We start from the raw sequence: 9,804 nt of genomic DNA, 5'->3' as shown, positions 1-9,804 counted from the left end.
AAAAGATATAAGTGAAGCACATAGAGTATTCTAATAAATTATAATCAAGTAGGTTTCTCCCAAAAGGTGTGTACAGCAAGGATGATTGTGGAAAACTAAAAAGAAAAGACTAATATAATACAAGACGCTCCAAGCAAAACACATATCATGTGGCGAATAAAAATATAGCTCCAAGTAAAGTTACTAATGAACGAAGACGGAAGAGGGGATGCCTTCCCGAGGCATCCCCAAGCATAGGCTTTTGGCTATTCTTGAATATCTTGGGGTGACTTGGGCATCCCCAAGCTTAGGCTCTTGCCACTCCTTATTCCATAGTCCATCAAAGCTTTACCCAAAACATGAAAACTTCACAACACAAAAGTCAACTGGAAATCTTATAAACTCCGTTAGTGAAAGAAAACAAAACCACCACATAAGGTACTGTAATGAAATCATTCTTTATTTCATTTGGTGTTAAACCTACTGTATTCCAACTTCTATATGGTTTGTAAACTGTTTTACTAGCCATAGATGCATCAAAATAAGCAAACAACACACGAAAAACAGAATCTATCAAAAACAGAACAGTCTGTAGCAATCTGTAACTAATGCAAACTTCTGGAACATTAAAAATCCTACGAAAATAGGAAGTCCTGTACAATTTATCTATTGATCAGCAGCAAAAAGAATCAATGCAAAAGCACGTTCTGTGATTTAAAAAAACTAATTTCGTGTGTGTAAAGTTTCTGTTTTTCAGCAGAATCAAATTAACTATCATCATAGGTTATCCTATAGGTTCTACTTGGCACAAACACTAATTAAAAGATAAAAACACATCTAAACAGAAGGTAGATGCAGAAATTATTACTAAACATAAACAAAAACAAAAAACACAAATAAAATTGGGTTGCCTCCCAACTAGCACTATCGTTTAACACCCCTAGCTAGGCATAAAAGCGAAGATAGATCTAAGTAGTGCCATCTTTGGCACTCAATTCATAAGTAGCTCTCATGATAGATTCATAAGGTAATTTGACTTTCTTTCTTGGAAAGTGCTCCATGCCTTTCCTTAATGGAAATTGGAATCTAATATTCCCTTCCTTCATATCAACATTCGCACCAATCGTTTTTAGGAAAGGTCTACCAAGAATAATAGGGCAAGAAAGATTGCAATCAATATCAAGAACGATAAAATCTACGGGCACCAAATTTCTATTTGCAACAATGAGAACATCATTGATCCTTCCCATTGGCTTTTTAATGGTGGAATCCGCAAGGTGCAAATTTAAAGAGCAATCCTCAAGATCATGGAAACCTAGAATATCACATAAAGTTTTCGGAATCGTGGAAACACTAGCACCCAAATCACACAAAGCAAAACACTCATGATCTTTAATTTTAATATTTATAGTAGGTTCCCACTCATCATTAAGTTCTCAAGGTATAGAAACTTCCAAATTAGGTTTTTCATCATAAGATTGCAACAAGGCATCAACGATATGTTTGGTAAAAGCTTTATTTTGACTATAAGCATGAGGAGAATTAACAACGGATTGCAACAAGGAAATACAACTTTCTAAAGAACAATTATCATAATCAAATTCCTTGAAATCCGTGATAGTGGGTTCAATACTATTTAAAGTCGTGACCTCTGCAATCCCACTTTTACCAAATTTAGCTTCAAGATCTAAAAACTATGAATTCTTGGGACGCCTTCTAACTAATGTTGACTCATATCCAGTCCCATTATTATCAAGATTCATATTGCAAAACAAAGATCTAATAGGAAACACATCAATAACTTTAAGATCTTCATCATTATTTTCATGGAAACTAGAAGAACACGCCTTTACAATGCAATCTTTCTTAGCATGCAATCTAGCGGTTCTTTCCTTGCACTCATCAATGGAAATTCTCATTGCTTTGAGAGACCCATTGATATCATGATTAGGAGGAGTAGATCTAAGTTTAAGAGAATCAACATCAAGCGAAAGTCTATCAACGTTCCTAGCCAAATCATCAACTTTGAGCAATTTTTCTTCAAGAAAAGCATTAAAATTCTTTTGAGAAATCATAAATTCTTTCACACTATTCTAAAAATCAGAGGGAATCTTATTAAAATTACCATAATAATTATTGTAGGAATTTCCATAATTATTAGAGGAATTACTAGGGAACGGTCTAGAATTAAAGTTTCCTCTATAAGCATTGTTTCCAAAACTATTCCTACCAACAAAATTCACATCCATAGATTCATTATTGTTCTTAATCAAAGTAGACAAAGGCATACCATTGGGATCAAGAGGAGTATTTTTAGTAGCAAACAACTTCATAAGTTCATCCATCTTTCCACTCAAAACATTGATTTCTTCTATAGCATGCACTTTTTTACTAGAAGATCATTCGGTGTGCCATTGAGAATAATTAGCCATAATATTATCAAGAAATTTTGTAGCATCTCCTAACGTGATTTCCATAAACGTGCCTCCCGCGGCTGAATCTAAAAGATTTCTAGAAGCAAAGTTCAAACCGGCATTTTGTATGATCATCCATAAATTCAAACCATGAGTAGGGCAATTGCGAATCATCAATTTCATTCTTTCCCAATATTGGGAAACATTCTCATGACCAAGTTGTTTAAAATTCATAATATCGTTCCTAAGAGTGATAATCTTAGCGGGAGGAAAATACTTAGAGATAAAAGCATTTTTGCACTTGTTCCAAGAATCAATACTATTTTTAGGCAAAGACGAAAACCAAACTTTAGCACGATCTCTAAGTGAAAACGGAAATAACTTCAATTTAACAAAACCGTTTAGATGAGTAGCGGCATCTTCACCAGGAAGGCCGACGAATTGATCTTTCATAACAAGATTCAGCAAAGCAGTATTTATTTCACAAGACTCAACATAATTAAGAGGAGCAATCGGAGTACTAAGGAAATCATTATTATTTGTATTGGAGAAATCACACGATTTGGTATTATCTTGTGCCATGGCAACAAGTAATCCAACACACAAGAAAACAGAAAAAGGCAAGCGAAAAAGAGAGAGAGAAAATTGGGAAAGAGAGGGCAAATAAAACGACAAGGGTGAAGTGGGGGAGAGGAAAACGAGAGGCAAATGACAAATAATGTAAATGCGAGGGATATGAGTTTGTGATGGGTGCTTGGTATGTCTTGACTTGAGCGAAGACCTCCCCGACAACGGCGTCAGAAATCATCTTGCTACGTCTTGAGCTTGTGTTGGTTTTCCTTGAAGAGAAAAGGGTGATGCAGCAATAGTAGCATAAGTATTTCCCTTAGTTTTTGAGAACCAAGGTATCAATCCAGTAGGAGGCTCCTCAAAAGTCCCACGCACCTACACAAACAAACAAAGAACTCGCAACCAACGCAACAAAGGGGTTGTCAATCCCTTCATGGCCACTTGCGACAGTGAGATCTGATAGAGATAATATGATAAGATAAATATACTTTTGGTATTTTATAATATAGACGCAAAAATTAAAGATGCAAATAAAAGTAGATTGAAAGTTTATATGATAAAAGATAGACCCGGGGACCATAGGTTTCACTAGTGGCTTCTCTCAAGATAGCATAAGTATTACGGTGGGTGTACAAATTACTGTCGAGCAATTGATAGAAAAGCGAATAATTATGAGATTATCTAGGCATGATTATGTATATAGGCATCATGTCCGTGACAAGTAGACCGACTGTCGGGGAAGCTGATCCACGAACACCTATGGGGACCGGCGGACCGGGCCCCTTTCGGTTCGGCGGGGAGCGGAGATCGCACGAAGAGCAGATCGAGGCGAAACACACGAGCGGTTTACCCAGCTTCGGAGCTCTCCGGAGAGATAATACTCCTACTGCTGCTTGTCTGATTGTATTGAGTTCTTGCTCGGGAGCGCTGAGTGCTACAGTACACTCGAGCTGCTAACGAGACCGAGCGTGAGTGTTTTCTGGCTTCGAACCCCCCAACAACCCCCTCTATGTTGCGCATGGGCCTCCTTTTATATGCTCAAGGGGTCACCGACAGGTGGCAAAGTATACAAGGGTAAAAATGGAAAAGGAGTTGCGGTTGGTACAACCACCTGTACAGTGCATCCTACCTAACCCTGACGACAGGGGACAAAGGCATTAAATGCCCGTCTGTGTCGTCCAAACAGTGCAAAAAGGACCGCCAGGGACGCCACCGCTTGCCACGATGGCTATCTTGTCAGCGTCGCTTGCCACCTCGCACCGCTGGCTGCATAGCCTCCTGCCACGCGCGCCTGGAAAGACCCCAAGGCGACACGTTGGTGGATCTGCTGGAGCATGGGTACAGAGTGGTAGCCTGCCGCGACAAGCGCCTTGCCGCGTCCATTGTCTTGTCGCGCCCGGAAGCTTGTCGCTCACCGGGCCTTGCCGGGCGCGTGGCGCGTCGCGGCAAGTTCCTTGAAACGCCTTGGTTGGCCTTCCCGGCAAGCACCTCTTGCCGGGGCCTTGTCTCCTTGGCTTAAATACTTTGTTCTTGAATGGCTCCAAAGGAACCACGGAGGACCTTGGCGGTCACCCGGCAAGCCTTGCCGCAGGGCGCTGCAACTGCCTGTGCACAAGTTCGGGATACTAGGGTACCCCTACTCTAGCACACCGACAGGAGCCCCCAGGCCTGGGCCACACACGGTGCCGAGCGCTGTTGGGCCAGGCCCAAAACAGGGAACGGGCACGCGCAGCCTGGGTTACGCCGTATCTTACTCCGTATCCACTGCGCCCTCCCCCAACGGCACGCGTCGAATGCGGCATCGTGGGAGAGATCGTGGGTGGTTTCTTTATTCGGAAGGACGAAACGTCTGCCCCCTTCCTCTTTATAAGCAGAGGAAACAGGGGCAGTTCGCCCATCTTGCCGGTTGTCACTCCAATTTCACAAATCTCCGCCTCTCCCCCCTTCTTCCCGAAGCTGAAAGAGAGCAGCGCTCCGCCCCCCATTGCCACTAGCACCACCAACGCCGTCGATCTCCCCCACCACCTCCGCCATGGCTCCAAAAGCCGACAAGGGGAAGGGCGTGAAATCGGTCGAGGCGCAGTAGCTCGCGGCGCTGCGAAAGGAGCGGGCCATCTTCCCCCCCTCAGCTTGCCGCGAAGGAGCTGAGGGAGTACTACTACCTTTTCTGGTCGACGGAGACGCGAGCGCATCCGCGCACGAAGGTACTCCCGGCCGCCTCTTCGGAAGTAGCTCCAAACGGGTACCCCTTCTTCGCGCTGTTCTTCTACTGCGGGCTCTGCCCGCCCTTCTCTGAATTCTTCTGTGACATCATGAACACCTACGGGTTCCGCCTCCTTGACTTCACCCCCAACGCCGTTCTGACCATGGTAGTTTTCGCACATCTGTAAGAAAACTTTGTCGGAGTCCATCCAAACGTAGCCCTTTTCCGCCACTTCTTTATGCCACAGGTTGAGAGAGGAGAGCCTCTTGCCGGCGGGATCGCCTGGATCTCGAGAGTCGGCAAGAAGGAAGATTATCTGGAGGGAGAGCTCCGCAGCAAGTGGGAGGAATGGAGAGCAGAGTGGTGCTGGATTGTCGAGGAGAACCTGCAGCCATTTACTGCCCTGCGCCAAGCCCCAATAGTGCGTGGTAACGATTGGAGCAACGTAGCCCCGGAAGACGACAGGCTAAAGATCGCCGTCACCCGGATCCTATGCCTCAGGCTTGCCGGGCTCACCGTAGGCGCTGTTGGCGCAGATTTTCTTCGCCGCCGCATCGCCCCCCTGCAGGAGAGGAGGAGACCCGCCTGGGAGTTCCAAAACTCGGCAGATATCATGAGGTTGCGCCCGGGCCTCAACTTCAACTTCACCGTCCTGGAGCTGGACGCGATGCTCCTGGAGCTGTTCAAGCGCGATCCTCAACATCCATTCATGTTGCCGAGGGGCGTCGTTCCGCTGTGCAACAATTCCTCGCTTGACCGCATCCGTGCAATGATGCCGTTGTGCGACTCGCATGGAATTGTCCCAACTTGGCAAGAGCCGGCAGACGCTGTCGTGCAGGAGCTCTTTGACGGCTTGGTTGAAGTGCCGGTCCGCTCCGATGAGCAGAAGAGCCTCACCCGCGACACCACCGACGCGGAGATGCAGTGCATCGCCACTAGGCTGGAAGAGGCGGCGGCAGCCGCTGCCGCGGGTGAGTTTGGATTCACCGTGGAGGAGGCAGAGGCAGCAGAGGCGGCAAGCCTTGCTGAGCGAGAGGAGTTTGCCGGTGAGGAAGAGCTTGTCGGGCCTGAAGATGAGCCGAGCGAGCCCGGCAAGGGAGAGCTCGTCGAACCCGAACCTTCACACAGCTTGCCGCAAGCGGAGCCCCCAACTCCACCAAGAAGGCGTCTCCGCAAGGCCGCAGACGTAGCGGGGCGGCAGACGGGTCAACAGCCGCCAAGCCTCGCGACGCGCTCTACCGCGGCAAGCACTGTTGCCGCGGGAGCGCCTCACGCCGCTGCGGCAATTGGGGCGGGGTCTTCCCGGTCCACTGCTACTGCCCCTGCCAAGCGGGCAAGGGAACCTACTCCTCCGCCTCGTCGCGCCGGAGGCGAGCCGGACATCGATCTCTCCGCGCTCAGCTCCGACGTGGAAGAAGAAGAGTAAGATTCTTTGCTGTACTTGTAACTTCTTCAATTCTGTTGCTTTGTCTTGTATCTGATTTGCTTTACTCTGAACCTATTCCTTTTCAGGACGCTGGCCCATAGAGCGGCGAAGAGAGCCAAGGTCCCGGTGATTGTCATCAAGGATGACCCCACCGCGATGGCAGAGGAAATGTCCGAGACCACCTTGTCGGACCCGGCAACCATTCCTCAAAGCAGCCCCCAGCGCAGCCCCCAGCGTAAGTATATGGTTTACTTCTTGCTGTCAGGAGCTCATGGGTGCTCTTCCTTCGCTGATATCTGACTGTTGGTTTGTGTAGGAGCAGAGCAGCCTCACCAGGAGTGCCCGGAGGCCGCTCCAGAAGTGCCATCTGCTTCGACTACACCGCCAAGGGAGGATTCCCTGGCAAGGGAACGTTCTCCGGCAAGGGAGAATTCTCCGGCAAGGGACAGTTCTCCGGCAAGGGACGGCACCAGTGACCCTCCGGTGGTTGAGACCACGACTGCAGATCCTAGCACAGGTAATCCTTTTGCTTGAGAACTTCCCTTGGGTTCTTCTTCTTCTGATTTTTTTTTGCATATTTGCTTGACTCTTCTCCCTTTTCCGTTCGTCAGATCCACCTGCCACGGAGCCGATGGAAACTGAGGTCGCCGGCAAGGAGGGCGCGCGCGGCGACACCGACGCCGCCGTTGCCACCAAAGGAGAAGCCGGCGCTGATGATCCCGCCGGCGAAGAGGCCGTCAAGGCTGCCGCCGCAGAAGCTGGCGAGGGATCCGGCGATCGCACTGACGGCCCCGAGGCCGCAAGAGCGCCAGGCGCTGCGCCGACCGCCGATCCCTCCGCCGCTGCTGCAGAGCCAGGCTCCGAAGAGCCCCAGCCCCGCGCCTACTTGAAGGCCGGCGATGGCATCCTCATCAAGCTCCCCTGGGCGTCAAGCTCCAGGGCGCCGGTCGAAGGAGAGATTCTGGATGGAGAGGTGCTCGCCTCCGCTGGGCTGACGCTGGTCGACGCACCAAGCAGCGGCAGCGACGAGCCTGAGGAGGAGCGACTACTGCGGAAACTGTTGTCGCTCTACCGCGCCCGACAAGCCAAGCTGGCATCCCGAGAAGCACTTGTCGCAAAGGCAGGAGTGGACATCGAGAAGCGCGCGGAGGAGCTTCGGGGCCTCAGGCAGGAAGCTCTCCTGTCCCTGGCGGAGGAGCAGGAGCAACTTCTCGAGGAGCGGAAAGCCTTCCTCCTCGAGAAGGCTGAAGTTGAAGAGAAGCAACAGCTTGTCACCGAAAATCTATTTGCGCAGGCAGGAGAGTTGGCGCAGCACAACGTTAATCTTGACAGCCACGAGGAGGAGCTTGCTGTGCGCGAGGAAGCAATTGGCGGGGCCCTCAAGGAGGCAGAGGATGCTGCCGCAGCTGCCGAGGCCGCCAAGAAGGAGCTGGAGACGAGGGTGGCGCCGCTGGAGGCCGACCTCAAGGCGAGCGGCGAGGAGCTCGCCGCGCTCAAGCGTGAGCGTGAGAAGGACGCTGTAGCTCATGGTGAGTTGCAGGGTCTTCTCGCTGAGAGGAGCAAGGAGCTCAGCGCCACCAAGGATTCCAATGCAGATCTCGAGTTGAAGCTGGCTACTTTGACTCAGACGCTGGACGGCGCCAGGGAGCGGGAGGTGGCCTTGTCGGAGAAGATCAAGGCTGACGAGGCGCTGCTGGCGAGTGCCGCTGCCGCCCAAGATACTTTTAGGGAGACTGTGGAGCACTGGACCGAGGGTCTGGTGAATGTTGCGGCAGCCATCGACGGGGAGCTGGCGCAGCTGGGGATGGAGGATCTCGGGTACTCCTCCGATGAGCACCTCCAACCCAGCGCCAAGCTCAGCTTGTTCTTCAAAGGCGTGGCGATAGCACTCCAGCGACTCCGGGAGAAGATCCCAAAGCAGCTGGCCGACGAGTCGCGCAAGATCTGCGCGGGAGTTCTTCAGAAGGTGCTGGTGATGGTGGCCTTCCGCAACCCAGGCCTCAACCTCACCAACGTCCTCAAGTCCCTGCCTCCGGATGCTGATCTGGAAGCGCTCAAGGCCCTTGTCGCACCCATTGTGGATAAGGTGAGCGAGATCAAGAGGGTTGAGGGCGATCGCGTAGATTAGGCCGCCCGTTTTCTCTTTTTTCCTTGTCGCTGTTGGTCATGTTATGAGAACAATCTATTAGAGCTGCGACAAGTTATCTTGTAATATAACTCTATTTTGGGTAGAGATTGCTGTGTTATTTCCTTTACTTGATTCCTTCCTTTGTATGTTTATGCCCTACGCTTTTAGGGAACTTGTCGGCGCAGGCACCTTAGCCGCGAGCGTTGAGTGCGGGACGTCAGCAGCCTGCTGGCGGTGCTGCTACCGACAAGAAACCTTGTCGCAACTAGCCGCGGCTCACTTAAGTTTTTGAGCGGACTTGAAACAAAGCAAGGGCGCGAACTAGCTACAAGTTGGTTCCTCCACGCACAGGTTTTCCATACAAAGTACGGTCGTTCGAGGAAGATAACTTAAAAATTTAAAACTGATTGCTCAAACATTGGCAACTTAGCTTTTCTATCGTTTCCTTCCCGGCAAGGCGAAACTTGCTTGAACGACGCCTGGTCCACATCATTACTTGCTTGAACGACGCCTGGTCCACATCATTATCTTCTCCTTTCCCCCTGGCAAACTTGTGGGCGAGGGAACCTTCCTTTCTTTTTTGAGAAAAAGAAAGAAGAGAAAATAAAGATATGGAGCCTCACGGCTCGTTATTGCTTACCGGGGATAGGCGCTGCACAAAGTGTCAGATAACGCATGCAAAGAAAGTAGAAAACATGAAATCGACAAGATGTGCGGAGCACATGAGCTTTACTTATGCACGGGGTCTGCGCCCCGCTTTGTACAAAGGATTACATGCAACATCGGCAAGACTTGTACAAAAGGTGGTTGCCGGAACGGGTTCCGGCAACCGCGCCCTATGGGTAAAACTTACGAAGATGCTCAATGTTCCAGGAGTTGCTCACCGGAATGCCATCTTCGGTCTCAAGGCGGACAGCGCCGGGCCTAGTGACTCGTTTCACCCGGTAAGGGCCTTCCCACTTCGGCATCAACTTGCTGGAATTCTTGGCGGACTGAACGCGCCGAAGAACAAGGTCGCCTTCCTCGAGACTTCTGGCATTAACTTTGCGGCTATGGTAGTGGCGCAAAGCTTGCTGGTATCGAG

This window comes from Triticum dicoccoides, chromosome 1B (assembly GCF_002162155.2).
Source record: "Triticum dicoccoides isolate Atlit2015 ecotype Zavitan chromosome 1B, WEW_v2.0, whole genome shotgun sequence".
Lineage (NCBI taxonomy): Eukaryota > Viridiplantae > Streptophyta > Magnoliopsida > Poales > Poaceae > Triticum > Triticum dicoccoides.
This window is presented reverse-complemented; position numbering follows the sequence as displayed.